General features: G+C 43.4%; 1 long non-coding RNA gene across 1 annotated transcript; it reads left to right on the top strand.

Annotated features, from left to right (window-relative positions):
- The first annotated feature begins 907 nt into the window (after positions 1-907).
- On the top strand, positions 908-24,459 carry LOC121398915. The gene is made up of 5 exons (XR_005964616.1): positions 908-1,317; positions 16,721-16,949; positions 21,151-21,321; positions 22,858-23,000; positions 24,113-24,459. It is a non-coding gene; the product is annotated as an uncharacterized LOC121398915 (long non-coding RNA).
- Positions 24,460-26,613: the final 2,154 nt, after the last annotated feature.

Below are 26,613 nucleotides of genomic sequence, written 5' to 3'. Positions count from 1 at the left end.
AGCGAACAGTGATTCCAAGGGTTGTATCTCCTGCAACAGAAAGACATTAAGACATTAATTTGGTTCCTCCAAACTGGGCCTCTCAAATAAATGGCCTTCACCAGACAGCAGGGCTAAGTGTATTTACATGTAAATCATGTAGTCATATGCCATAAGAATCACAGTAACAGACTTACAGTAGTGACATTGGTAGAACAGTTGCCAAACAGGCTAAATGGTTGGCTTGGCACAGTTCTTTCATGTAAACAGCAATACTTAGTTGTCGGTGTTTACGGTTTTCTTTTTTTTTTCTTTGTATAGGTTCTTCTGTCAAATAAGAGAGGCTGAAAACTTGACGTGTCCCTTTTCTACTAACTAAAACCTGCCTAACTGCTTGGTGATGAAGACGATGAGCCCACCTGAAGCCTCTCCAATTCACCTTAGAGGAGGAGATAAATCCCTTCCTGACATTAAAGGTGGCAATGTGACCATTCCCTGAATTGATTTTTTATTTAGAGTTATTTTCTCCCTTGCTAAAAAGGTATCCAACCCCTTTTTAAAGTTATTTAGGGGCAGATTTATCAAGGGTCGAAGTGGATTCGAGGGAATTTTTGAGGTTCAAAAAGTTTGAATTTTGAAGTAATTTTTTGGATACTTCGACCATCGAATAGGCTACTTCGAATCGAAGTAAAATTGTTCGACCATTTGATAATTGAAGTACTATCTCTTAAATACTTTGCCAAATAAAAGCTGCCGAAGTGCTATGTTAGCCTATGGGGACCTTCTAGAGCATTTTTCTACGTTTTTTAAAGTCGAAGTAAAATCATTTGATTCAAAGGATTTAATCTTTCGATCGAACGATTTTACTTCGATCGCAGGTTCAAAATCCTTCGACTTTGATATTCGAGTATTTCAATTCGATGGTTGAATTCTGAAGTATTTACCACTTCGAAATTCGACCCTGGATAAATCTGCCCCTCAATGTAGCTCCATTTAACCTTTTGGTTCAGCACTCTTCCCCTTTTCTTCCTCAGATTACATTATGTGTTATTACTACCCCCCCCATTGTCACCTGTGGCTTTGAATCAAGACCTACTCTGCTCAGGTGCAACCTGGGCCTTTACACGTTGAATTGGGCGCACAGCATTCTGATTAAAACGTTACAATCCAACAAAAAGGAATGCTGTTCTTTTGGTATCAGCACTAGAATCCATGACAGTTACTCAATCTTAAAGGAACTTAATCTCAACATTGATTCAGATGTCATCGAAAGTCTTCAGGAATTTTCCTGTATGAGCAACAGCAAGCAGGACCATCCTTCGTCATCATGACCTGGAGGTGGGCATTAAAAATACTGTTTCTATTTTTGCAGATGATACTAAACTGTGCAGAACTATAGGTTCTATGCAGGATGCTGCCAGTTAGAAAATGAGGTTCAATGTTGATCAATGCAAGGTTATCCACTTTGGCAAAAATAATATAAATACAAGTTATACACTAAACGGCAGAGTGTTGGGAGTTTCCTTAAATAAGAAAGATCTAGGGGTTTTTGTAGATAAGTTGTCTAATTCTGGGCAGTGTCATTCTGTGGCCACTAAAGCAAATAAAGTTCTGTCTTGCATAAAAAAGGGCATTAACTCAAGGGATGAAAACATAATTTTGCCTCTTTATAGGTCCCTGGTGAGGGCTCATCTGGAGTATGCAGTGCAGTTTTGGACTCCAGTCCTTAAGAGGGATATAAATGAGCTGGAGAGAGAGTGCAGAGACTAAGTGCAACTAAACTGGTTAGCGGGATGGAAGACTTAAATTATGAGGGTAGACTGTCAAGGTTTTCTCTGGAAAAAGTGTGCTTGTGAGGGGGACATGATTACACTTTACAAGTACATTAGAGGACATTATAGACAAATAGCAGGGGACCTTTTTACCCATAAAGATTATCACCGCAATAGAAGCCACCCCTTCCGACTAGAAGAAAAGAGCTTTTATTTGAGGCAACGTAGGTTGTTCTTTACAGTGAGGACAGATTATTAAAGCCTTTTGTATAATCAGAAGGCTTTTGGTTCAAGAATCCAAGACAAACATAATTATATCTTAAGAAAAAATAATGGGAAATGTAGTAAAGTGTCTTCTACAAAACAACCACCAGAGGTCACGCAAAGAAAAGGTATTTATTGTGTTTAATCCTAGATGTTATTAAGAGAAGCCTACAGAAAATGAATGCAGCTTTACAGTGAATGATTCAATTTCTGCACAGCTTCTGGGATATTCAGATGTTTATTCAAACAGGCCTGTGTCCCTACCAATTCTTTAAAATCTCACCTGTTTGAGCTTCACTAATTCTCCCACAACTGAGAGCTGCCCTATGTTATAGAAATGGTTTCACTTGTGGAAAAGGGATTACAGTGCACCTGCTCTATAGAGATTGTTCCAGTAAATGCTGCTTATAATCTATTTCTCTATTGTCCTGCTTGGGGGACACAGGGACAATGGGTATAGCTGATTGCAACTAGGAGGAGGACACAACAATAAAAAAAGAATAGATTTAGCTCCTCCCCACTGGCTACATCCCCAGCAAGCGGAGCCCAGGTCAGTTTGTGTTGTGTCCTCAGGAGGTTAGGACGTTTCATCTAAACTCATTTTTATTGTTTTTCTAATGTTTAAATTTTGTCATTATATTGACAACAGGGGATGCCCAGGATCTTTACACTGAGTAGAGGATCCACACTGGCATCCCCCAGGGGATCTGTCTCCGGGGTCCAATTGTGTTTTTGTGACTATCCAGCTTAAACACAACCTCCTTCCCCCTCAAGTGGAGACGAAGCTGGCCGGATGACAGAGGAGAGCGGTCGGGGAACACGTGAGTATTGACACTTCTCTACACCCGAGGTTCCCCTCTCCTAAGAATACCCTTCTCCACCTTTCCGAGTCAGGTCATTCAAAATTGGCGCCATTTTTCCTCCCACTGCTCCGCTTCAGTGAACCAGTGAAGCCTCTCATGTCTTGCACTGGGAGCCAGTGGGAACAGCAAGTACAGCCGGAAAGGTGTAGGAAACAACACCAGCTTAGACACAAGGGGAGAAGGTTTGTTACTTGTGCTATTCGCTTTCACGCCATCTTTCCTCCCACTGCTCCACTCCCTTCAGTGAACTACTAACACCTCTCGTGACTTGCACTGGGAGCCCCGGGGGGAACGGCAAGTACAGCCGAAAGGTGTAGGAAACAACACCGGCTTAGACACTAGGGGAGAACTCAGTCTCACCTAGCAGTGCCATTCTCTACTGTTACGCGCCTTGTTCTCACGCGAACAGCGGCGTGTCCCCTACACACGGTGGCCATTTTAGAAATAGGTCTGAAGCCTCCGGGGCACTGTCTAATGCACACATAGTTCAGTCAGAGCCAGCGTTCATCAAATCGAGCACACAGGGGCGGACAGAAGGGTATTTTGTGCTGCTATCAGCAACAGACACTACAGGAAAAACCTGCTCCTTTCCTTCCACTGGCGCATTGCCACTGCAGTGCTTAGCTAGAGCAGGCCTTCTTGGTTACTGCTACTTCCAGAGGTCACTAGCTATTCGGTGGGAACAGGTACCTACCGCCAATATTTTTTATGCGGTAAATGCAAACCAGGTTTTTTTCACGCATGTCCCACTGACCTACAAACATTGCCATGCCATGGCCCCTAGTGATGGCCTTTTCCCCAAGGGAGCCGTCTTAACTAAATAAAATTGTCGTTTGCCACAAGCCAAAAACTTTTGTCCTATGGGCATAAGAATACCATTGCACTAATTGTAAGCCAACTACTATGGTGGGTACAGGGACAGCACCCACAGACATATTACTCTCTGATGTACAGGCCACTCCTGATCACCTAGCACAAGGAGGCGAAGAGTAAAAGAATTAAACTCCTACAAGGGGCAAGCCACGAAATTGGAGGCCCCCCTCTGACGAAGAGAGTGATGGTGTTTTTTTCAGTAATCAGTTCCTTCCTCCGTCAGACACCACTCTCTTAGAAGGAGTAGTGTCACTCGGTGACAAGAGGGAGGAGGAATCCATGCCACATGTTTAGAGACAATAGATTCCCTAAGGCTATCTTCTAGATACATTCTACCCTCAGGAGTCTGAGAACTCTGCTGCATAATCTAGTTGTCTAATTAAGAGACACAGCAAACAAGCCTTGCGGCTAAAGCGCTGGGTGTTTGCCCATGGAGTTCAGAGTTCAGCTCCCAGATTCCTGGACCTTCAGGGTTGTCATTTAGAATGAGATATGCCCGAGGGTGTTTTGAGGCTAAAAAAAAACATTAGCAATGTGGTTTAATCCACCCTCAGTGGCTACCCGGTATCCCGCCTTCCTAAGAACACAGCTCCACCGGTTCCAGATGCCTCATCCCTAGGATGCTACGGACAAGAAGCTGGATGGGTTACTACATTCCAGTTGTTCAGTCTCAGGCCCAGCCTGGACACAGCATGGTTCAGTAGACTCCACGAAACCAATTAGGACCGCTTCAACTCACCACCACTTGGCTGCTCTCCCATAGTGCCGGGTGCTCAGTCCGCAGCGCCCCCACTGCTAACAATAGATACACGAACAGGAGGACGGCACTCTGGTAAAAACAGGTTTTTATTGCTGGGTACTGTAGAAATACATAGGCCTTACGCGTTTCGGGAACACCTTCCCTTAATCATAGGCTTCAGTAGATCCTGCTCAGAGTTGCTACCTGATGTAATTCAGTAATTATAACATTGAGCATCACATATTATGGAGGAAAACAATGGCTTTTGTGGAGCATCACTGGATACCACCCAAAGTATAATCCTAGCATCGGCAAGGGTGGTGACGGATCGCAGATCTCTCTGACTCAAACTTCTGCAGAAATCCACTTACGCCCATACTTAAGGGAAAACTACTGTTTGGACCTGACCACCCCACTCATCCTCGGAAGAGGCAGGCAGGTAAGACCAGGTTGGCTTGGCAAGGTCGCAAACCCTTCCTCAAGACCGCAGACAAGCCCTCCTCAGCAGGATTGTCTACCCACACAATCTGACCACTCGCTCCAGTCCCATCTCGAAAACGCATCAAGGGCTACTACTCAAACCTGTTCTAGTCCCTTAAAAGGGAGGAATGCTTTGACCGGTCCTAGACCTCAAGGAACTGGACAGGTTCATCTGACCATGAAAATTCAAGAGGGAGTCAGTCCACTCAGTCATCACAACGAGGTCATCTGCCGATTTCCCGGTCTTCCTCGACATAAAGGTTGTGTACCTACATGTACCTATTCTTCCTTCCCATCAGAAAATCTTAGTGTTCTCGAATGTAAAGGGAGCAGCCACTGAAGTAATTCGAAACCCAGACATTTCAATCACTCTGTACTGGGTTGTCCTGTTAATTAAGGCACCCTCAGAGATTCAACAGGCCCTTCATTCTACAAGATCTGGGGTGGTGCCTCAGCCGGGACAAGTCCTCTTTGATCCCCAGTCAATCAAAGAATTCTCTCTGGATGCACTTCAGCACAATAACTATATGGGTAGTTCTCCCTCATGAGAAGATATACTGTTTGCAATCATTAAGTCTCTGCTTCAGAAGCCAGAACACACACCTGGTTATGCATGAATGTCCTTTGGAGCGTGATCTCCATAGTTGAAGCAGTTTTTTCTTTTTGTTCAGTACCAGCTTGATGATCCGCAATGAAACATCCTATCTGCCGGTAAACTCAACACGTCTTCATATGATTCAACTTCCCAGCTAGATATAGTATTCTCCTCCGGTGGCCCTGATGAACCAACATGTCCTTTGGAAAACCTCTTGGAAGCTCCCAATGGCACCTACTGACAACAGATGCAAGCCTATCCAGTTGGGGCGCAGTTCTGCAGGGACACACAGCAGGATCGGTGGGACCTGGAACAGAGCAAACTATCTATCAACCTGATTACACTCGAGGCGAATGGTCACTGATGGAATACATCTTCATCAAATTATCAAGGATGCGGAGATTATGGGAGGTGGATCTCATGACCACCAGACAGGATAGGAAAGTACAGAACTTTTTTGCAAGGTACTGGGATCCCCTACTCCTAGGCACAGATGCTCTAACGCCAGACTGGAACTTTCAGCCCACCTACGCCTTCCCTCCTCTTACTCTTATCTCCAGAACGATCAGAAGGCTACAAAGAGAACAACACTTATTTTCATAGTTCCCAGGTAGCCATGTCAGTCTGTGGTTTTCGGACCTCCTCAACCTCTCAGTAGTGGATCCCTGGATCCTTCCTCCACTACTGGACCTCCCCTCACTAGGTTCCGTCCATCATCCAAAATCATAAAGCCTCAGGTTGACGACATGGCTCTTTAATCACAGATCCTAAGACGTAAGGGTTGTCCGATGCAGTGGTTGAAGTAATGCGAGCAGCCCGCAAACCTGTCTCTGCAATGGCTTACTACAGGGTTTGGCACACATACCAACAGTGGTGTGCTCAGAAGAACCAGGGTTCTGAAAAGCCATGCATTACCAACTTTCTAGACTCCTTACAGGAAGTCCTACCCGTCGGGTTAAACTTAGGACTTCTTAAGTCACAGGTTCTACCTTGTCAGTTTTCTTCCAGAAGCGGCTGGTTAATCTACCAGATGTAAGAGCATTCCTTCAGGGACTAACTCATATAACTTCACCACATTCGAGCACCCGCTTCTACATGGGATCTCTCCTTTGTGCTGCGAACAAGAGACACTATTTCAACTCATGATTTTCATCTCGCTGCAGTTTTCTCACTTTGACTGTCTTCCTGACAGACATCTAATCAGCAAAGAGAGTTCCTGAACTCACTACCTTATCGTTCAAGACTCTCAATTTTTCATATTCCTTTCTGACAGAGTAGTAGTCACGGCCGGCACCCAATACCAGAACAAGTGCCAAGCACCCTGGTCTCTGCTTCACCAGTAGTGTGACCACCATTGGGCTTCGGGAGGAGCCCTCAGCTTACTTGGGTGCCACCTGGACTTAATGAGGGGTACAAGGCGAGATGTTCTGGCTGGCAAAGGGGCACGGCTGGAAGCAGAGTCTTTTGGGTCGAAGGTCACGGTACAAAGGATTAGGCAGAAGGATGGTCAGACAGGCTGGGTCGAGGCAGGCGGATATCAGAATCGTCAAACAGGCAAAGGTCAAAACCGGGTAGTCAATCAAGGGGTTAAGCAGGAGCGTTGTCGTAGGCAGGCAAGGGTCAGGATACAGGCAGAGTCAAACACAGATAATCAGATCAGAGTTTCAAAAACAGACGCACAAGGCTCAGGAAAACCACTAGAACAAGTTTTATCACTGGCAAAGGGCTGTACACTGAATGGCCCTTAAATAGCTTTCAAAATTCACGCCAAACGTGCGCCAAATGGTGCTGGCGCAAACACGCCAGAGTGCCTGCACCTTTAAGAGGTGCGCCGAGCGCGCCTTAGAAAACAACATGGCGCCGGCGCTAAGGACCTGTGCGGCGGGCTCGGCGGCCAACCCCGCCGCACAGGTATTTTTCTTAAAGTAGTACTGCAAACAGTACCGTCATTCTCCCCAAGTAGTTATCGACCTTCCACCTAAATCAGGACATCACCATTCCAACCTTCTGTCTATCGCCTTCCAATGCTAAGAAGGTGGCACTACATTCACTAGACCCAGTCAGGGCTCTCAAGGTTAGCTACACAGGATCCAAGTCATAAGCAGGTTGGATATGGGCTAAGATGTTGATGTTGGGCTAAGATTTTTTGAACGCTTAATGCCTCATATCTGAAGCAGGCAGCAGGGGGCACTGCACTACTGTATAATCATTTTACTTTGCTATTTCCCAGCAGAGAAAGTTGAAAGGGGCATATGTACAGATAACTTTTTATATTGAGCTACTTGTAAACACAGCAATGTACATTTGTATAATATAGTAAAAATACTATCCCTCTGTCCCTAGATTTTCTTATGTCAATTTAGAAATACAGAACTCTCTGAATCCATGTTAAGCATTCATCGATTATAAGCAACCAAATACCCAGCCTGCTGCTCTGAGATTCTTCTGCCCAGCAAAGGATATAAATATATATATTCTATATATAAATGCTCTGCATGTTTCAGGTGCCAATGATCCTTTAACGTCTCTGCTAAGCAGTGGCGGAACCAATGGGGCCCGCATCCCTTAAGTAATTGCATATATTGGGGCCCACATCCATTAAGTAATTGCATGTATTCATGTGCTCCGTTCAATAGAGCGTTGCCCATGATATCACAGTTCTGCAGGCCTTAGTCCGATTGGACTGATTGCGTCCAATCGGACCCTGTGCTCCTGGTGGCCCTCCCACACCTTCTCTCTGATTGCATCGCCTTCACTTTATTTCTTTCTGTGAGGTTTGCTTTTTCTCCTGCACCCATTCCCTCCGTTCTTAAAAAAAGAGCAGCGATTTCTAATTAATGATCCTTCATCATTACAGGGGCCAAATGTCACGTCATTACATAAATAAACCTGCCCGTAATAGAATTCTTTTAGTGCTGTTGCAATAGGTGCTTATCTGTGTTGTGTCTCCCTGTCTGCCTGCTAAATCTGCAGTAATAGAAAGCATTTGACTGCAGGTCGGATCGTAGGCTTTTCTAAATGCAGAGTTGAGTCATGAGGATTTCAATAAGATAACGTGAGCACCTACAGTCATGCACCAATTCACCTATTGCTTTAGGTTGTGTATGTAATGTAACTGGCAGAGATGCCTTGCACATGCCCCCCATATTGTAACATTAAATGGGTGGTTCACCTTCAGGTTCACTTTTAGTATGTTATAGAATGGTAAATTCTAACCAACTTTTCAATTGGTCTTCATTTTTTTCCTTTAATATTTTTTGAGGTATTTCTCGCCTTCTGAGTTTTTACAGCTTTCAAATGGGGGTCAAAGACCCCCTCTAAACAACAATGCCTTGTAAGGCTATACATTTATTGGTATTGCTACTTTTTCATTCAGGCTCACTGCAATTTATCTTCCAGTCTTTCACTCGAATGAATTTATAGTTGCTAGGGTAATTTGGACCATAGCAACCAGAGTTTTCTCGGAAAATCTCTGTCTGCGCCATATTAAAGTTAATGTAAAGGTGAACCACCACTTTAATGCTGCACTGAGTAACCCTTGCCATTAACACAGTAAAAAATGTATTTCAGACTCCTGTGCTTATATCCTTTGAGTACAGGTATGGCAGCTTTTATTGAGAATGTTCAGGGCCTGGGGGTTTCCAAATTTAACTGCTACTATGACATTAGGTCAGTAATGCTGTGTTCTAGCCCAATGCACGGGGGTCGCGAGGGGTGGTAAATTTACATACCAGGGCCCTTAGGGGTCTAGTTACGCCACTGCTGCTAGTGCCAGACATGCAGCTTTATTCCTTAACATAAAAAGCCTTAAAGTGTGTCTTTAGGGGTCCAAAGTGGCTGCAGCTCCATGAGTGAGTGTCAGCTGAAACAGTCACTGGGCTGCACTCGCCTGTTGCTCAGGACATGTCTAGTGGTTGCATTATTCACTTTGGGCAGCATTGCCATTAAAGGAGAACTAAAGCTTAACTAAATAAGTAGGCTAGAATCATTGCACATTATGTTTTGGGCTTCTGTACCAGCCCAAGGCAACCACAGCCCTTTAGCAGTTCAAGATCTGTGTCTCCAAAGACGCCCCCGTAGCTCCCCATCTTCTTTTCTGCTGATTCACTGCACATGCTCTGTGCTGCTGTCACTTACTGAGCTTAGGGACAGACTCACAATAAACAATACATATAGAATCTAAATGTCGCAATATAAGGCTGGTTAGTAATTAATACAGATAATTACTACATGGCAGCACAGAAACCAGTGCAACTAACATCAGAAATTAATAATCAGCTTTCTAGCATCAGCTTATATTACCGGTCAACCTCAATTGTAGCTGATAATTTGCGACGACCCCTAAGCTTAGCTTCTCAACAGCTGCTCAGAGCCCACTGAGCATGTGAGTGTCACAGACACTTTCCAAGATGGTGACCCCCTGTGACAAGTTTGAAGTCCTGGATCATTGCTGCTATTGACAAGCTGAAACGTTAGGCTGGTGCAATAAGTTCAGTCATTTTTAGCCACATTCATTTTTAAGGTTTAGTTCTCCTTTAAGGTTAGCAATCAACTGTATCCTCAGTTTTAACCAGAACAACTTTCTCCTATTCTCATGCCTAGGTGTTTTTTACCCCCACTGTCATCCATGCATTGTAAATGATAAAGATATTACATTTCATCTCCATGAATGGACTGAGATTTATAACAAACCCTGTCATTTTAAATACACAAAGGCCCAATATAAACCTCTGGCCAATGCAATATACAGTCATGTGACACTAGTAACATCACTAATAACAAATTCTATTTATTGACATCAATAGGAACAGTTTATAGAGATGTATAGGTTTATATGTGGCTGTTGTGTGTAAGATTGCTGTTACTGACTAGTGATGGGCGAATAAATTCATATGTCGGAAAAGTCGATTGCGTCAAAACCGGCGCTCCTCAAAATTATTTGGCTGCCCATTGACTTTAACACCGGTGTCAAAATTGACACGAGCATCCGAATTGACGCGGGAATCAAAATTGACATGGGCGTTGAAATTCATTTTACTTGAATTTTTCTGCAAAGCGAAACGGGATCAATAAAAGACATTTAAAGGGTTTTATATCCCATGATCCCCGGCGCAGATATTATTTCAAGTATGGGATTCATTACAGTGCAGTGTCTGACTGCCCTCCATAGCTGAAATGGGGTCACAGGGGGGTAATTTTAAAATTTATTACTGAAAAAGATTTAAATAGATTTAAATAGTGATATATACTTATTCAGGTGGGGTTTTAATCACTGCAGCTATGACTTACATTAAATATCTTGCGCTACTTTCCTGTAGTGTCACTCTGGGAATATTTGCCTTTCACTAAAGAAAAATACTGTACATACAGGACAGACATATTATTTGGTGGTTTAAAAGGCAAGTTCACCCAACAGTGATATTTTATATCCGTGTTACCAAGGCTGTGAGAATTGTAGTTCAACAGCTGATGGATTGGACAGCTTTACCTAAAACAAATGAATGTTGGCCCAGGGGCCCCATCGCAATTAAAGACAGCCCTGAGTAGTGTAATGGCAATCGCAAAAATTAGTGTTTGGCAGACTAAAGACTAGAATACATATGTGAAAGGTAAAACTCTAGACTAGTGATTGTGCAGGTCTGCCCAGAACCCCTGGGGACCTGTGGATTGGATGGTTTTGGCATGACCAATTGCCTTCAAAGACAGGTGACGATCCATATTCACATGTTCACAAACTCTTTACACTGTCACAGCCCTACTAGTGATTGGCAGGTCTCATTTTTATACTCACTCTCCCACTGCCCCCTCTGATGACATTAGTTCCGGCATTTTTGGGGTGATGGCTCGCCACAGCTTATATGGTGGTTGATCTGCTTAGTCTTGCAACATTGTGATAGTTTGGGCCAGCTGGGCAGCCAAGTAATATGTTTGCCTGTCTGGGAGAGCCATCCCCCTTTCCCGTCAGCGTTGACCCCCAAATGAAGGTTTTGAAAATGGATTGTAGTTTAGTAAAGAAGATGCCTTCGATCCACACTGGGGCCTGCCAAAGGATGTAAAGTATTTTTGGGGCTAGGACCATTTTGATCAATTGGATCTTTCCGACTGGTCCTACCTTAGATTGTCCCATGCTCTGCACTTCTCTCTGACCATCTGAAGCAGAGTAGTGACATTTCCCTGGTTTCCCTATCAGGACTCTACTGGCCTCATACATCGAAGCTGGCAACCGTTGCTGTGTCGTAGCAGCCTGATACACCGATAAGCATTCAGGGGCTATTACCTTAATATGTCTCTTGTAGATTTCTATGGGTAGCCCATCTGCACCTGCTGCTTTACTGGGGAAGGAATTAAATGCTTCCGTAATTTCCTCCACCATTATGTCCGCATCCAGGAATTGGCTATATTCCAGCGGAAGTGCTAGAAGTGTAATACTATCTAAGAAGGTGTGCCTCAGTATAGTGTATATACAGTGTGTATAGAGTATAATGAGGAATAAAATTGCATAAGTGTCTGCCTGATCTCATCTGTGGTTATTGCCCCATGTGCACTCTGCTATTCTGCTATCGTCTGTTCTAGCTGTGTTTGGTTATCCAACAGATATAGCCATATAGGGTTAAGTGACCATCTTGATGGTTGTGGGGTTCTGGCTAAGTCTAATTTTAAAACTAGTGGCGAATGATCAGATACCCCTCTTGCTCCATAGACAATATGACTTAGTAGGGGTAACGTTTTGTGAGTCACTAGGTCCATGTCTATTCTGGACATGGTTAAGTGGGAGGCTGAGAAACAGGAGAACTGTTGGGTTGCAGGGTGCATATGCCTCCACCATCCCCAGGGAGCTCACCAGGTTATGAAAGTTTGTGGGGGTTTCCGTAGTTGTTTTCCCTGCTTTCTGCCATCTGTCCATCTCCGGATCCAGCACAGTGTTAGAATCCCCCATTGCTAGCAAGTATGCTCTGGGGTGGGACCCTTGGAACTCTGCTAGTTGAGTCACTGTCATGTTTATACGGAGGGGGGATGTACACAGATGCCTCACATTTAGCAATGTACCCATGAACAAATAGAAATAAACCCAGCGGCTCCATAGGTACATCCAGCGGTTGAAAGGGGACTGTCTTTGCTATAAGTATCGCTACCCCTGAGGAGTGGGTTGTGTGAGTGGCATGGTAGTGCTAGCCCACCCATGGTTTTTTGATGGATAAGATCTAGGTGGGTTTCCTGTAGGCACACCAGCTTGGCGTTTTCCTTTTTTACAGAATCCATTGCTAGTCGCCTCTTAATCGGGTCATTTAGCCCCCTAACGTTCCAGCTTAATACTTTATAAGACATTTCACATATCTTATATAGTTCCCCAATGGCTTTAGGATTGTCCTGGATGAACCTCTGAAATATGCATACTTTTGAAACCGTTGCACAAACATTACTTCGTCTGATATAAACAAACAACAATTAACTCCTTGTACCACTGTTTCCCTCCCCATCCACCCGGTCCCCAACTTGTGGTAGATTTCAGCCCTTAGTAATATTCAGAACCTTAATATTGAAGTGAGGCTGGCTCAACTACTGAGTCTCCACTCGTGAGTTGCCTTGTCAAATGCTCTCCTTCGCCCCTTGTTACCAATACCTTATTCATAATTTTATATATATATATATATATATATATATATATATATATATATATATATATATATATATATATACACACACACACACAGTGGTGTGAAAAACTATTTGCCCCCTTCCTGATTTCTTATTCTTTTGCATGTTTGTCACACTTAAATGTTTCTGCTCATCAAAAACTGTTAACTATTAGTCAAAGATAACATAATTGAACACAAAATGCAGTTTTTAAATGAAGGTTTACGTTATTAAGGGAGAAAAAAAACTCCAAATCTACATGGGCCTGTGTGAAAAAGTGATTGCCCCCCTTGTTAAAAAATAACTTAACTGTGGTTTATCACACCTGAGTTCAATTTCAAAGGTTATAAAGCCATTTCTAAAGCTTTGGGACTCCAGCAAACCACAGTGAGAGCCATTATCCACAAATGGCAAAAACATGGAACAGTGGTGAACCTTCCCAGGAGTGGCCGGCCGACCAAAATTACCCCAAGAGCGCAGAGACAACTCATCCGAGAGGCCACAAAAGACCCCAGGACAACATCTAAAGAACTGCAGGCCTCACTTGCCTCAACTAAGGTCAGTGTTCACGACTCCACCATAAGAAAGAGACTGGGCAAAAACGGCCTTGCATGGCAGATTTCCAAGGCGCAAACCACTTTTAAGCAAAAAGAACATTAAGGCTCTTCTCAATTTTGCTAAAAAACATCTCAATGATTGCCAAGACTTTTGGGAAAATACCTTGTGGACCGACGAGACAAAAGTTGAACTTTTTGGAAGGTGTGCGTCCCGTTACATCTGGCGTAAAAGTAACACAGCATTTCAGAAAAAGAACATCATACCAACAGTAAAATATGGTGGTGGTAGTGTGATGGTCTGGGGTTGTTTTGCTGCTTCAGGACCTGGAAGACTTGCTGTGATAGATGGAACCATGAATTCTACTGTCTACCAAAAAATCCTGAATTAGAATGTCCGGCCATCTGTTCGTCAACTCAAGCTGAAGCGATCTTGGGTGCTGCAGCAGGACAATGACCCAAAACACACCAGCAAATCCACCTCTGAATGGCTGAAGAAAAACAATTCTGCAAAGATGAGTGGGCCAAAATTCCTCCAGAGCGCTGTAAAAGACTTGTTGCAAGTTATCGCAAACGCTTGATTGCAGTTATTGCTGCTAAGGGTGGCCCAACCAGTTATTAGGTTCAGGGGGCAATTACTTTTTCACACAGGTTTGGATTTCTTTTCTCCCTAAATAATAAAAACCCTCATTTAAAAACTGCATTTGTGTTTACTTGTGTTATCTTTGACTAATAGTTAAATGTGTTTGATGATCAGAAACATTTTGTGTGACAAACATGCAAAAGAATAAGAAATCAGGAAGGGGGCAAATAGTTTTTCACACCACTGTATGTATATATATATATATATATATATATATATATATATATATATATATATATATATATATATATATATATATATATATAAATGTAAGTGCTTTGTTGCTGTTATTATTTATTTTTTTTGTTCCATCCTGGTTTCCTTCTCCCCCCCCCCATCTACCTAATTTAGTTAATCTGGTACACCCATCATATATGCTTGCCCCTTCAATTCATGCTGGGGTGGATCGATCTCCCAACATCAGCTTGGCTACAACATGCCTAACTCCCGGTATTTTCCGTTTCCGCAGCCCCATGTCCCAGTCCTGTACATTCAGCCCATGCTAGAGTCCAGTGTTGTAGGCCAATGGTATAGTCCACCTTATTAGTCTAGCATTACAGTCCAATGTTCTAGATCAACTTTGGTGCCCAAAATTAAAGATCAGTAAAATAAACCAAACTTGTAATCCAATGGTGCCATCAAACTGGGGTATTCAAGTTTTGTAATCCATAGCATAGGCTGCCTTCTGCCTGGAACGGGTTATAGTCAGACTTAGGGGTCGGTTCCTGCCCCAGCAAGCCTGAAAAGCTGATCATTGGTATTCTCCAGCGGCTTTCCAATAGGTCTTCCAGTCATTTTCTTTCAGAGTATCACCTTATGTGGGGTTGTCACGGGGAGGGTATGCTGCTTCGCCTTGTCCCCTACTTCCTGCCATCTAGCCAGTTGTTTATCTCTTGTGGGCTGGTGAAGAAGAGGGTTCTGCCATCAGCTATGACCATCAGTCATGGCGTATTCAAGCTTGGCCTCCTGGAGTCGCCTTTTGGCTTCAAAAAACTTAGCCCACTGCTTTTGTACCTTAGTTGAGAAGTCAGCATAGATTGATATAGTATGTGCTTGGTACCTAAGTGGGCCTTTGTTGCAGGCTAGCTTTAGGATGCTGTCCCTGTCTTTGGCATTTAACAGCTTGGCAATAAGCGTCCTGGCTGGACCCCCCAGGGGCGTGGGCCTGGAGGGAATTTTATGGGCCCGTTCTATGGTGAATGTGGTGGCCAGGTTAGGCGTCCCCAGTACCTCTTTCAGCCACTCCTCAAGTTTTCCAGAGCAGTGCCCTCCTCGTGTTCCGGGAACCCCACAAATCTGAGGTTGTTCCTACTCAGCCTATTCTCTAAGTTGTCCGCCTTATGCTGAGACTCCATGAGAGCTTGGCGCAGATCCTGGACCGCGCCGGGTATATTCGGCTTGCGCAGTTTCTGCATGTCCTGCTTTATTATTGACAGGTCCAGCTTTATCTCTTCAGTTTTTGAGGGAATGAGTGCGGTACATGCCTCCTTAGATGCTCGGATCTTGAGTAACAGGTCCTGCATGGTTGGTTCTGCTGCCGATGGTAACCAGGAGCACGCTCCATGCTGCGCTGCTTCTTCAGGCTCGTCACCATCTTGGACGTCCCAACTCCCCCTTGCATAACGATCAAACCGGTTAGCTGCTTCTGAAGCTCGTTTCTGAGCCCGGTTTTGCCTCATTATTGATCGCTGTGGTAGAGGGGCTCTCTGGTCGCAATACCGGTCCGTGGCTGCTCTGGTATAATGCAGTATTTACAAGGGTATAGGCCTGGGCAATGGAGCGTTCAGCAAGTGCGTCTCCTCACATCGGCTGCTGGCCACGCCCCCACCCACTATGCCACATTTAAACTGTTTATATATGGCATCCCAGGTTTTGCATACATGTCAATAAATTACCAGCCATCATAAAGGTGTAGGTGCCCAAATGACTCATCCGCTAGTTTATCCCTTTCCAAAATGAAAAATCTGAGCTGGAACAAATATGAACACTATGTGCTGGAGGATTGGCCAATTGGGAAACATCTAGCTCTCCCTTGTCTTTGTAATCTGTTATTCTTTATCTTCCCTTCAGACCAGTGCAGTTACCCATCTGTAGGTTTGGCCAAATTGCCATATGTTTGTCCACCCATTATCACAGTACTAAGCCTTTTCTATGGCCAGTGGTAGGTACCAAATGTTGGTGCTATTTATTAAGGCCTTGGCTAATGGATATCTCTTTTGATGCACATAGAGTGCATCAAAATATGGCAGGACATCTATACGGCCCAATCCATCCATGGAACTCGTTAATGCAACCACTCAATTTGCTTTCCCTTTTTCAACAGCAGTGTGTCGCTGGCCCTATCATTGGGTAGTGAGAAAAACTGAACCACCGAAAAACAAGTCCCCAATTGCCGAAGTCACAAAAAGAGCTGAACTACAGAAGCCGTGAAGAGACTCGAAGTCACGAAAGAGCTGAACTTGAAGTCCTGAAGCAGCGGAAAGTCCCAAAGTCACTAAAGAGCCAAACTTGGAGGTCCCGAAGCCATGAGTTCAGTTCTATTGGACACCAATGTATGTGTTTAATTTCTTTTAAAGCCCTAGCCACCAATGTATTATTTAATACTCTACAGGGCCCTGCCACCGATGTTAGTTTTTTTTTTTAAATATTCTCTGGGGCCCCCGGTTTTTTTTTTTTTTTTAAACTTGCAAGAAGGGCCCTGGTGCCAACATTTATTTTTAATTTATGGGGGGACCTGACCACCAATGAAAAGGGCCCATGGGCCCCCCATAAAAGTTTTGGTTTTTTTTTTATATAGGGGGACCCTTACTATCAATGGCTTTTTATAACTTGTGTGTGGGGGAGTTTAGCAATTTAGCACTGATGTCTGTGTGGTCTTTTAACTGTGTGTGGGGGAGTTTAGCAATTTAGCACTGATGTCTGTGTGGTCTTTTAACTGTGGGGTGGGGTTTGTGAGGTGGGCGTGGCTCAGGGGCCCCAGAAATTTTTTGTTGAACTGGGCCCCTTGATTTTTAATGGCTGCCCTTGGGATGTCTGCTGCTTATATGGAACACACCAGAGAGGGTCTATGGGACAGAGCCTTTAAAGTTGTCCTTTTTAAACAAGGATGCACCAATCTCTGGGATTCTGTCTGGACAAACCCTAGCACTTTATACAGGGTTTAGATTTGGACTATTTGTTGGCCACATTGAAGTCGTGTGAGTTTTAGGTACTGTTAGGAATGGGTTGACAAATCCAAGCATGCTTAACAAAGGTGCTACCCATAAACCGCAAGGGCTTGGCCCTACTTGCATTTGTCACATGTGCCAGTAAAATTTCTTACATTCTTTATTGTGAGGGCGCCGATCTCTCCATCATTGAGCACCGGGCATTTAAGAATCAGAAGGCCAGGATGTGCAGGTTTGGGTTTGTTCCTGTATAACTTTAAATTAAAGTGCCAGAAGGTTCGGATTGGATGCGGGTTGTGAGAGGACAGGCGCGGGTTATGAGTGGACGGATGTGGGTCTGCTTTTTGTCGACCCGGACTTCACTAACAGTGATGATCTATAGGAAGCTCCGATAAAGAGGCCTCACTACAGAGGAAGCAGACCCTGGAGATACAGCGGCACCGTAAGGCCCTAATTCATATACAGTTTCAATAAATGATGGTAAAACCAGTCAACCTCTAAACATTTTGGGGGCCTTAAAAATAATTTGCTGTGGGGCCCAGTAATATCTAGTTACGCCACTGAATATAGTATTCACTATTACCTACAAGATTTGGGGGATGTGATTTTCAGTTATGTTATATGTCTCCTTTAACTTCCCATATATACGCCCAGCATAAGTCATATCCCTCTATAGCAGGGCTGTCCAACTGGCGGCCTGCGACCCCCATTTAAATGGCCCTCCACATCAAAGTCTGCCTGCTGTGTCTGTTTACCATTTGCAAGATTTAAAAGGTATCACTACAGAGATTAACTGGCCCCTGCATTGTTTAAACATCAAATTCAGACTAATCCCCTGTATTGTTCACACCTGTGATCCCCCTTTATTGTTCACACATGTGACACCTCTAGTGTTCACTCCCCTAAAACCTGTACTATTCACACCTGAGACCCAGACTGAAACTGCCCACATTGTTCACCTGTTTACACTTTATTCAAAATGGTAATGGTGCACCAGCACTGTCACTGTATGTAGTACATCGTAGAGTGGTCTTGATTTTCCTGTCTCCTGCTCTGTTCTGCCTTCCCTATGCTCCCTGTGTGTGTCATACTTGCCGGCTCTTTGCACCCTGTGTTTGCCATACTCTGCCTGACCTATGATCCCAATGGAACATAAGCCTGGTATTTGTTCTGGGGGTTTGTTAGCATTTGAAAATTATTGTTAGGGGCCCCTAAGGTGTTTAATCATATGCTGGAGAACTGTATTATACACAGGGGAAGGGGAGGCATATGGATTTAAGGGTAGGTCTTAATAGGACTAAACTTTGTTCCCATATGAGTGGCATCCCTGCTGGTGCCGGGCCAAGGTAGTTTGGCACCCTTGGCAAGAGCTTCAATCAGTGCCCACCCCTGTCCTGCATTACCATTTACCTCCTTACAATGATGGTTTTTAAATAAAGAAAGCAAGAAAATGTGCAATACTTTTTCAGTTATATTACTGTGCCTTGTACCTGTACCAGCAAGCCCAGCAGCCATCCATAATAAAGCCCCCCTGTACCTGTGCCAGTAGCCATCCATCATACTGCCCCCCATACCTGTGCTAGTAGCCATCCATTATACTGCCCCCCCATACTTGTAGCCTTCAAGCTAAGCAGCCATCCATCATACAGCCCTTCAGCAGCCATCATATTGCCCCCAATCTGTTCCTGTGCCAGCAGCAGCAGAAAATAAATCTGATCACATCATATTGCCCCCAAGTATTTATGTACCTGTCCTAGAGAGCTGCCTACCCCTAGTTCTGGCCCTGATCCCTGCAGTGAGCACTAACCATCCGCTTTTTTGGTGTGCTATTAATGTGGACATGGTCTTGCAGTAAAATGAGTGTGGTTTAAAGTAGGTATGGTCTTAAAACAGGGAGTGGCTAACATTGGCTTCCATTATCGGCCCTCCACTATGTAGATTAGAAAAATTCCGGCCCTCTGTACCATATCAGTTGGACAGCACTGCTCTAAAGTATTGCCTAAGGGAAGCCACGTGGCAGCCCCAACCGATAAGTACAAATTCAAATAAGCACAAAATTAATGCTTTCATAGATCACATATGCAAAACAGATTGTATTTATCAAAACTATTGTAGATAAAAATAGGATTTTGGGGCAGTTTAGGAAGGGTGTTTCAAAAGCCTCAATTTCTTACCCCAAACTTAGTATCCACCCATATTTTCATGTGTTTTCTCCTTCACGCTGTATTACTTGTGTGCAGAAAGATCAGTGTTTCAAACACCTCTGTGTTTCTTTTTATGGTCTTAATCAGAGATGTAGCTATAGGGGCACAGAACTAGTAACTATAATGTAGATTTGGGAAGCACTGACAACAGCAGGATGACTGTTATTAAGCTTGAAAAAGGGCCTGTGAGCCCGAAACATGTCCTGTGGATGCACAGTAAAAGCTTAATTGCAGTTATCCTGCTGTTGTGACTGCTTCCAAAATCTACATTATATTGTATGAACATCCTCCCAAACATTAAAGGGTAATTAGAGACCAATGGGTGCTTTTATGGTCACTAACTAGCCCAGGCTTCAAAACGTGTGTGTTATATAGTTGTAGATCAATGTAATAATGCAGTCTATAACCACTTTATACAGTGCCAGCTGCAACAAGCGCATTTTCAGAGGCCACTCATTGAAGTAGTGCTTCTTCACTTTCATCCTGGGGCTGCCTCACTTGGGGCCAGCTGGGAACTTCTGCTTCAGCTACCAGTTCACTTCACAGGGGTGCTCATCCCAGCGCACTCTTCCATTTGGATTACACGCTATATAGTTCAGGGTATGCTCACCTGGTCTAGCCCGCTTCTCCCTGCTATTAAAGGTGATTGGTCAATGTAGCTATCTATACCCTGTGTACCTCAGGAACCACCTCTTAAAGGTACAGAAACAGTGTATTACTCAAGCTCTGCTAGAGCTCATTCAAAGTACTGTATGCCTACTGAAGTGAAGGAAAATTGGCTCAGGACCTTCTTTGGGTAAAGAGAGCTGAGGATACGGGCTTTCCTCTTTCCTTAAACCTAGTGCCTACTTCACTCTCGTCGGGCACAGGCCAGCCAAGGTGCAAACACAGACTCAATACCAACAAGTAGAAGCAGTTTAACGTAAAACACATACTGCACACCTTTCGTGTTTACAAAGTCTCCTATGACAGCTATTTGTTTTGAACTCTACCCATTCTTTCCAACCACGACTTTCAAACCCTGCATGTGACATGGTGAGCTGGCCAAAAAAAGGTAGGTTATGGGAGAAGGGGCTGGTGGTAGAGTAGACGCCTGCCAAAAACCTGAGCATCCCCTATCAGACATTGAAGCATTACACAAATCCTAAGAACAAATCAGTAAATGTTTCTCTGCCTGGTCGCTGTGAACCCCACAATATGAATACCTGACCAGCTATGAAAGGGAGAGTGGGATCCATTCTTTATTCTGAATACGGCTGCAACATTTCACAATTTAGATATCCTTAGGGCCTTAAATACATTCATAATTTTGTCTTGTGCTTTTTTCAAGTGTTACTAAACCCTGAGTTTATTTTATTAATTATTTTTCTTCTCTTCTCCAGCTTTTTGATGCGTGGATGTACAAGCAGGTGCACTGAGCATTCAGCCTTCATACCATGATGATGAATGGTGGGAGAATGCAAAGAATACATATTATAAACAAACTCTCCGGCCCAGTGTGATAATGCTTGGTGGAGCAGCCGTACCTGCAGTAGGACTGGTGTCACTCACAGGTACTGAACCTTTCAGTGTTTCTTTATTGCAAGCCATTTTTTTACTCCCTCCCCCTCTCTAGTAAAATAGACAGACCAATACCAGGAATAAAGATACACACAGTCACATGGAAGTTAATTAAATATGTAATAATTTATTTATTATTGATAAAAATTAAAAAACTATGCTTTTTGATCCTGAGGAAGGCAAAAAACCTCTGAGAAACTAGAGGAAAAAATTCCTTCCTGACTCCTTAAGGGCAATCGGATTTGCTCCCAGGATCAACGCGTCATATATAATTAAGGAAAATAAGGGTAAGGGAAACAGAAAGGAATATGGCAACATACACATGAGCACCTTTTAGGCTGCTGGGTGAACTCTGCATTCTGTTCCATTCCTTTGGAAATCACACAGCCTGCAGACCCGGCTTCTACAGTCTGAGTGATGGAGTGAAAAAGAATGCAGGGTCTACCGAGTGGCTTAAGGGGACTTCTGTCTATGAAACCATATTTTATATGGAAAGGGAAGGCACCGCTGGTGTAACTGATTTAAAGGGGGGGGGGGTCACCGCTGGTGGTATGGTGGAAGGATAAGAATAGAAAGCAATATGGCAGCATACACATGAGCGTCATTAAGCTGCTTGGTGAATGCTGCATTCTATTCCATTCCATTAAACCTCAGGCGCTCACAGACCCCGGCGTCTGCACACTGAGGGATGGAGTGAAAAAGAATGCAGGGTCTACCGAGTGGCTTAAGGGGACTTCTGTCTATGAAACCATATTTTATATGGAAAGGGTAGGCAAAGCTGGTGTAACTGATTTAAGGGGGGAGCTCACCGGTGGTGGTATTAGGGTGGAAGGAAAAAAAATACAAAGCAATATGGCAGCATACACATGAGCATCATTAAGCTGCTTGGTGAATACTGCATTCTATTCCATTCCATTTCACCTCAGGCGCTCATAGACCCCGGCGTCTGCACACTGAAGGATGGAGTGAAAAGTAATGTAGTGTCTACCGAGTGGCTTAATGGTGTTCCAGTTCATGATACCATATTTTATATGGAAAGGGAAGGCAACTCTGGTCTAACTATTATTGAAAGGGGATGGTCACCGCTGGTGGTATTATGGAGGAAGGATAAGATATAGAAAGCAATATGGTAGCATACACATGAGCATCATTAAGCTGCTTGGTGAATGCTGCATTCTATTCCATTCCATTAAACCCCAGGCAGCCCACAGACCCCGGCGTCTGCACACTGAGGGATGGAGTGAAAAGGAATGCTGTGTCTACCGAGTGGCTTAAGTGCGCTCCTGTTTATGATACCATATTTTAGTTTGAAGTAGGGGAGCACCGCTGGGGGAGCTATGGTGGTAAAAGGAGGTTCAACTCTGGTGGAGCTGTGGTGGAAGGAGGAGGGGCACCACTGGTGGAGGTGGAAGGAGGAAGGGCACTGCTGGTTGAGCTGTAGTGCAAGTGGGGGGCACCGCCGGTCCTACTGCAGAGGGAGGAAGGGAAATATAAATCAAGATCTCACGCTGGTGATTTTGGCATTGCAGGTTGATCCTGGAGCTCTAAATTGCGGTATAATCGAAGTCCCTAAAGGCTTCCGCAATCTCCTTTTCCATGGCCAAGGAACCCTCGGAGGGAGGAGTTAGAACTAGATGTTGATCTTTATCCTCGGAAAGTCTAACATCCTCAGGTATGAACGGGGGCTGCATTCTTCTCTCTAGCAAAGCCATCCAGTCAATGCTCTGGTTAATAGACAATATAAAAACATTTATTATTAATTGTTACTTAGCATACTTAAACTTTTATTTTATTTAAAATATGTTTGATTAGCATATAAACATTGGGAGTTCATCTGTACCTTTAGGGCTAGTCCACACGAGGAGATTCCGCGAGATTTTTTCTCCTGGCTACTAATTCCCTCGTCTTTTGAGCAACTATCTCCCCGAACTGCCTCAGCGGGTTTCCCTATAGGCTACAATGAAAAGTCTCCTGCGCTAATGCACACGCGGCGATTGCGTTTTCAATAGTCGCCCAAAGTTGCCTCAGTGCCGAATCTCCACGTGTGGCCTTACCCTTAGTTCATTTCTGTAGCTACCAAAAGTTGACTGAAAGATGAACTTACTCGAAAGAAATAATGATGCATAACATCACATGCATCTTCTTCACTTGAGCCCAGCCGCTTCAGTGGGTCCCGCTGTAAGAGCTACAAAGAAAGAGAATGACCTTAGAAACATTAGCAGATAATCTCTGTTGCAGCGCTGTGTGACAGTTAATGGCTATAAAGGCTAATACACAGTTAGACTGCACAAATTGAAAGGAAATGATTTAAGGGATGCAAGGATAGTGCTACCTGTTCATGAATTACTGGTTAGACCACAGCTTGCGCCCTTAACTTACTAAGAAACTTACCCCTGATATTAAGTTGACGGCATCCGCTGCCAGGAACTTCGGGACGACTAAACCAGTAGATGGTCTCAGCATTGGTTTCTACAATGTGGAACATAAGAAAGTTCTCTGTTACAATAGTTTATAGAACTAATCAGTTGTAAGTGGCTAAGAAGGCTTCAAAACCTGTTGCTACATACATTAAAGGGGTTTGTAAGGATAGATTGTAGTGGGCATATCTTAGCATACCATTTATATTCCCTACAAATGCAATCAATGCAAAAATGCTGCCACACAAACAACTTATTGCTCTGTGGCCATATGTAACTAATATAGCTGATTCTTGATGTTATTAAGTTAATAAACAGTTGCCTATTCGGTCCAGTTATTAAGGTTTCTACTTACCTCCCCAACTAGCATTTCGTATATTACAATGCCCAGAGACCACCAGTCGACAGATCTTGAGTATGGCTCCCTGGCGAGGACTTCTGGTGCCATGTAGCCAAAAGATCCTTTCAGGCTACTTGTTCGCCCTTCATAGCCAATTCCTGAAAAAAAAACAGTTATTGTAAGTAAACGGATGATCATTTGGGGCTTATTTATCTGTATCGACTCAGTTTAATAATGTTTAGTTTGATAATGAAACTGGGTAAAATATTGTCTGTGAAAAAAAAGTTTTCAATATAGTCAGCCAAAAAAATGTAATCCATAATAGCTGGAGTAAACCGATGTCTAAGGTAACAGCCAGAACACAAATCACTATGTTGCGTCTCTCTCTAATCTTTTAGCCAGTTGGCCACTAGTTGCTGGGCCACATTAGACACATACAGTAACTGTTCAGCTTTCTTTTCATCCTGACCTGCATGCTCAGCAAACAAACTGAACATTAAGTGATACTAATCAATGGGGGATATGCCTAACAGTTGGCACCCTCCAGTGATTTCACCTTTTCTTTCCTCCTTTAATCTGCTCTGCTAAAGCATAACTTAGTAGGAAAAGTTCACTCTCACTTTCTCATAATATGAAACTACAAATGTCAGTCACTTCATGAACCTCAATAACATTATGTGAAACTGAACCTTTTGATTTGTTAGTTTATGAGAATCCTTACCGTCTTTGCTCAGCCCAAAATCAGCCAGTTTAACGTATCCACTGCTGTCTAAAAGTAGGTTTTCCGGCTTGAGATCTCTGTGGTAAAACAACAGCAAAAGTTAGCAAAGTACAACATATCTGGGACACTGTGACAAAAGGGGAAATAATTAGTGATGTTACGTGAATAATACAATTAATTATGTAAAATATAAGGATATTATAAGTCACTAAGTAGATCCATGGCCTTTTAAAAGCACAAGGCTGAAGTTCTCTTGCTCTTGTGGTCATGCTCTACAGGGGATATTAATATTGGCTTCTATTCTTTTGTCTGATATGTTTAGCAGTAATGCTCCCTTACATTTTATATTGCAAAATGTTTCATGTACATGAAAATAATAAATATACTTACCGGTGTATGATGTCATTTTCATGTAAATATGAAATGGCCATCAGCGTGCAAGCAGCATAGAACCTGCAAAGAGAATCCCATCATTAGGTTATTGAATACATAGTCATATATTTGTTAGTGTAGTGTATCTCTGTTTAAATATTACTGGCTCGCTGTAAGTCAAGAGACCCACTTACTATCATGGTATGTTCTGCATGCAGCTCCGCTTAAATAAATATGTTATGTATTTCCAAATAATGATGTTTTCTTACATCCTCTTGTCTTTGTCAGATAAACAAGGAGCCAGACCCTGTATACTACTTACTTACTGTATGAATGGCACCCGCATGACTCTAGGTAAAGGTTAATTTGTACTTACATAGCTCTTGGTTGTTCAAATGCACCTTCCCTCTGCAAGTAGCTCTTTAAGCAGCCTCCAGCAACGTACTCCATCAGAAAGAATAGATGGTATTCTGACTGGAACGTGGCGTGGATATCCACAACGAAAGGGTGGTCAGCAACGGCGAAAGCAACCCGTTTCTCTAGCAAGATCCTGAATATTAAAAGCATTCATTGTCAGATCAAGGGACATGGGTAAGTAACAAAGCCAACCATGCTAAAATGATCATTTCCATAAACTGACCTTTCAATGCCCCTTGAGGAGGTGATGCTCTCCTTTTTCAAGATTTTCAGGGCATAGGATCTTTTGGTTGCCGCGTGTTCAACAAGGAGAACCTGGAATAAGAGAGAATCTCAGGAAATGCAGGAAGATACATGCAGAACATCCATACCCCTTTCAGAGAACTGCAAGAATCGATCCATACTTGCCCCCAGCATTGCAAGGTAACAGAACTAACTGTTTAGCCACTGTTCTTGCATGTGCCAATAGTCATCCTAATTATGGATTAAGTTTAATATTACCTTGGCAAATCCGCCCTCGCCTAGGAAACCACGTTGGTTGAAGTCTTGCAGTCTGTAGTTGGTCAACTGCAAAGCTCTGAAAAAGAAATACCCAATATGAAACTCATTTTTATTTCAAATGAAATGTTAATAGTGTCATCATGTGCAGGTTGCATCTTACTGTGGGTCCTTTGTCACTTCCAGTGGACATCCTTCTGCTGCATCAGGTGGAGTTGGGCTGATGTTTTCTTCATCCACAGATATCTCACTATAAGGAAAAGTAAGTTTGTTATTTTGCGTTTCTTTGCCGATTCATTCTCCATAATCCTCAATATTATGTATTGTGTAATCTCCCAGCCAAAGTGCAGGTGCATATTACCATCTGTCCTCTTCTGTGCCAATCTAATACTTTACTTTAATCAGAAGAATAATCCTGTTATTGTGAAGATTTTATTTGATGATAGTATAGGGTAGGGATTTAATCTGGTCTCTAATAAACTCCACAATATCCTCACCTCTCCGATGGCTCTTCAGGTAC

The sequence above is a fragment of the Xenopus laevis genome, chromosome 9_10S (genome assembly GCF_017654675.1).
Source record: "Xenopus laevis strain J_2021 chromosome 9_10S, Xenopus_laevis_v10.1, whole genome shotgun sequence".
NCBI lineage: Eukaryota > Metazoa > Chordata > Amphibia > Anura > Pipidae > Xenopus > Xenopus laevis.
Note: the sequence above shows the minus strand (reverse complement) of the source record. Positions and strands in the feature narration are given on the sequence as shown.